Here is a 5,203-nt window from a genome sequence, read left to right as displayed (position 1 = left end):
TATATATATATATATATATAAATATATATAGAATAAAACAATATTCCTACAGAATGTAAATATGGTTCCGAAATGGAGAAATGTCAAAACAATTTACTAGAGGTATTTGAAGCGGATGTTTTTTTAACGATATATCAAAGTAAAATACTTGAAAAAGAATTCTCCCGGTAATTTTCATGAATATCTTAGCAAATAATTGAAAACATCTCAATAATATCTTTCTACTGTCAGGTAAAACAAGGAACATAATGAAACAGACTATAACATTCGTTTATCCAGTAGCATCGTAAATATTTAGAAAAAATCTATTAGCATTATATCAAGTAACAACATTGTATTAAGTCATTTAAAGCTGTAAATAGTAGCGTATAAGTATTAGGTTAAAAACCATTGGATGAAAAGTTTCGGCTTTTCCATCCAAGGCGACTCTTAATCCAATATTTATTTGTTGTTATTGATAGCTTAATCCGATTTTCCGGTATTTATTTCATGCCGTTCAAAGTTACAAAATTCGTATTAAGTAAAAACTATATTATGTAATTATATAAAGTAACCGTCACTAGTTTTTTTTAATATAAACGACAGAGCTGAAACACATGCGTTACACAGACCATATGTTACTTTTAAAGATCATAAAGTTAATTTCTTAAACAAACCTTCACTTAGTCTCATCAACCTCATTAAATCTGATTTAAATATATGCATCGAAAGAAGGGTTTTACAATCATTGATCCTCGAAAGTAAAGCGTGACAGTTTCTATCTTTGAGGAACTGTATTTATATGATATTTGCCATAGCAACTACGACTAAAACATTAGTATACGTTCACGCAGTTTGACATCATTAATTCTTTTCTACTCTAAGCACAAGGCTCGAAATTTGTGGGGGGAGGGGCCAGTCGATTAGATCGACCCAAAGATGCGACTGATATTTAATTTATTGATTCCGAAAGGATGAAAAACAAAGTCGACCTCGGCGGAATTTGAGCTCAGAACGTAAAGACAGACGAAACACTGATAAGTATTTCATCCGGGGTGCTAACATTTCTTATTTCTTTATTGCCCACAAGGGGCTAAACATAGAGGGGACAAACAAGGACAGACAAAGGGATTAAGTCGATTACATCGACCCCAGTGCGTAACTGGTACTTAATTTATCGACCCCGAAAGGATGAAAAGCAAAGTCGACCTCGGCGGAATTTGAACTCAGAACGCAGCGGCGGACGAAATACCACAAAGCATTTCGCCCGGCGTGCTAACGTTTCTGCAAGCTCGCCGCCTTAGTTCGACATCATTAATTACGACATTTCTTTCACACAAGCTGTTCTTTGATAAACATTAGAAAACCATCAAAATTATTATGCATTTAAGAAGATATAGTTTGTCCTTTGACATTGAATTGTGACATTATGCTAAAGAAAAATGCTGTGTTGTTAGATATTGGTAAGAATCCAAAGGGTTCTGCGGACGCTTTGAGACATAATGTCTCAAATTCAATTAGATTTCAATCCATACGTGGCACTATATAATAATAATCGTCTGTAAAAACTATGGAATTTAAGAGGCCAATAACTACAGAGATTCAAACTAAATTTCAATGAATCATATTTCAAAATTATAGTTAACATTAAACTTAACATGGTTAATTTTCTTGACATAACATTCAATTATGCGATTTTCAAACACCACCGTTATAGGAAACTCAACCAAGCATGATGATATATTAATATAAATTAAAACCACCCATCAAGTATCTTAAATAATTAATCAAAAACATTAGTCGTCGCCTTTCTATCATTTCACACGATAACGATGAGATTAACAACTTCGTAATTCAATACAACGAGGCATTAAATCGTAGTGGCTTCAAAGATAAAAATATTTTCATAACAAATAGTTACGGTAACATACAGACTTAAACACAGAAATTGTAAAAGTGTTATATAATTCTCCTCTTCGTATTGACGTTTAGGCTAATATTACCAAATAAATTTTTAAATTTTTAGATAAACATTTTCAGAGTGATCATAAATATTAAAAAATGTCTTTAACAAAAATTTTAAGATTAACTATTTTGAACAGAATATTTCATTGCATAATTATCTTGTAGCAATAATTAAAAGAAAAACATAATTTCCAGAACTATGAATCCTGTTCAGAACAACAAATCCTGCCATCGTAGTCGCCCTTAACTCTTTACCTACCAAACACATTTTGCGCCATATTTTCTTCTGCACCCGCCGTCTAATTTTATTATAAATTATACATTTTTAATTTATCTAACCATTTGTGTGTCTGTGTGTGTCTGTGTCTGTGTCTGTGTGCGTGCAGGTGTGTGTATGTATGTGTGTGCACAGGTGCATATGTGTGTTGCATGTGCGTGTGTGCTGTAGCTCACTATATACATTTCCACTGCCATATTAAGAACATAGCGTGAGGAATCACCAATGATTCCTATGATAGGCAAAGTGAAACAGAACAAGTCACACATATATATTGTTTTCAGGTATCAACCATAAAGTATTCAATTAATAAGCAATATATTGATCTCATAGAAAACCAATTTATATTTAGGTTCAACCAGCCAGTTGCCTGCACGTTATTGTTATCTTCGTAATATTGCATCATCCGGATTCCCAGATCAAGCATTATTGTGACTCATACCCATATGTGTTCTGTTTGCAATCCATTTATGAGAAGATAGCAGAACACTTGAAAACGTTTCAGCATTGAACTGCATTTTATCTCTTTCAGCCCATTTATACATTGCTTTCGGGACTTTTTGTAGTTTTGCGTTATCACCAGTATCCTCGACTGCTTGTGATACTTTTTTTATTGTCAGTGTAGCTGATGAGAATGGCTAACTGTATGGCTAAGAGGGTGTTGAGAGAGCCAGTGACGGCACGCTTTTCTTTTCTACTCTAGGCACAAGGCCCAAAATTTTTGGCGAGTGGGGGAACCAGTCGATTAGATCGACCCCGGTAGGCAGCTGATACTTAATTTATCGACACCAAAAGCATGAAAGGCAAAGTCGACCTCGGTGGAATTTGAACTCAGAACGTAAAGACAGACGAAATACCACTAAGCATTTCGCCCGGCGTGCTAACGCTTCTACCAGCTCACCGCCTTCAGTGACGGTACCCTGCTTAAAACTGGTGCCTTCTCAGAGAGAGCACCATTAGCTGCATCTACCTAAGTCTTACATCTTAAAGTTTTGCCTCTTAAAGTCATGAAACCACTCCTCTAGATTTCCTACCATGTCGAAGTTATATACTTTGTGACGAGTCATTCTGTGGCGAACTGTATCGAATGCCTTTACGTGTGAATGGTTGGGTTGTTGTTCATAAGAACAGCTCGACAGTAACCGATCAGAGAAGCAAATACAGAACAAACTCATGCATATTAAAATGTCGCTGAAATTAATTCACAGATACAAATGAGCTAAACGTGTACAAATGAGCTAAACCTCATTTGGCAATGGGCAAATGAAATTTAATACATCAAAATTTCCGGTTCTGCATTACGAAGGGAATACACATAAATCATATTATTAGACACCAGATAACACAATGAATTAGAGCACTAATGACATACTGGACATAGGAGTAATCGTGTCAAATGATGCATCTTTCATTAGCCAGATCACCGAACTGACCTCTAAATACAGACATCACATAAGATAGATTCTATGAATCTTCGTGACAAGAGAACCGGTAGTTATGCTGATTCTACGGAAAAGCTTAGTTCTGCTCACAACTTCGGTATCCAAATTCATTCGGTCTTATACAAGATATTGAAGGGTTACGAAGAACGTTCACCAGTAAAATAACTTCGGTTAAAAGCCTTAATTGCTAGAAACTATGCGTCTCTTCTCTTTTGAACGCCGAAGAGAGCGATATATCATTATGTATGTATGGAAAATCTTGGAGGGAGTATGTTCCAGGTTTCGGCATTAAAGAGAATTTTAATGCACGAACTGGTAGATACTGTCAGCTTCCATATACACCACATTTGAAATCACGAGTAGAGCCACTCTATTGTCCCAGTCTGATATATAACTGTCCTCAAATGTTCAAATGCCTATCTAAAGAAATCAAGACTATAGAAAAGATCTCTACTGAAACATAAAAAGGAAGATATTGGATAAACTCTTAACGATGATACCGGATCAGCCAACCATTCAAAGATACACACAAATAAGACCATCTGGTATGAATTCAATTATAGACCAGCTTGCTGCCATAAGGCGACAGCAAAACGCAAAGAAAATAAATTAAGGCGTTGCTCCAACATGGCTGCAGTCCTACTACTGAAACCATTAAAAGAATTAAAACAATTAATAAAAAGATATTCATATAAATACATATTTATTGTATTCATGTGTGTGTGGGTGTTAAGAGAGAGAGAGAGGGAGAGTGAGATGGGGGAGAGGTAGAGATTTAAATATATTTGTAGATAGACAGATAAACAGACAGACAGACAGATGAATGGATGGATGGATGGATGGATGGATAGATAGATAGATAACTTTCTTTTATTAGCCACACAGGGCTGCACACAGAGGGGACAAATACAACTGTAGAGCTTTTCTTTAAGAAAAAAAAAAAATCCGATCAAAAGGGATCGGTAGGGGCCAAAAAAAAAAGGGGGTATCGTATATCACAGAAAATGTCAATTGTGTAAAATGGGGTAACATTAGGTTTATCCATGGAGAGAAAAGCCTACGGAATAGACCATGGTAACCTCAGCAGGGAATAGACACATGAGAGCGAAGTGCTCTCTCTCTCTTTTTTTCTTTTAATTTTTTTTCTCGATTTATAGGATCATGCTCAAAGAGTGCTACATTCACCCACCTTTTAATGAAACTTTCACGAGACAAAAACTGTCTCTCTATTCTCACCTTCCTTTTCAAGTGATACTTGAAAAAGTTGATGAGCGATTGGCCAGAGAGGTAAGTTTTCGTCTCTAATCCTTTCGCTCGGGTCCACCACACACATTCTTTCACCATGGCCACCAGTATGATGAACACTGCCTTGCCTTCCCTGTTGAGGGACGGTGGTGGAGCAATTTGCACAATAGACTCGGCTGACAGGCGGACTCGTCCCACACGTGACAGCAGCCGTTCGGCATAAGCCCACAGGTCGGAAATCTTTGGACACTGCACGAGTCCGTACAGAACGGTTTCGTCGCTCTGACCGCATCTC

This window comes from Octopus bimaculoides, chromosome 11 (assembly GCF_001194135.2).
Source record: "Octopus bimaculoides isolate UCB-OBI-ISO-001 chromosome 11, ASM119413v2, whole genome shotgun sequence".
NCBI lineage: Eukaryota > Metazoa > Mollusca > Cephalopoda > Octopoda > Octopodidae > Octopus > Octopus bimaculoides.
Note: the sequence above shows the minus strand (reverse complement) of the source record.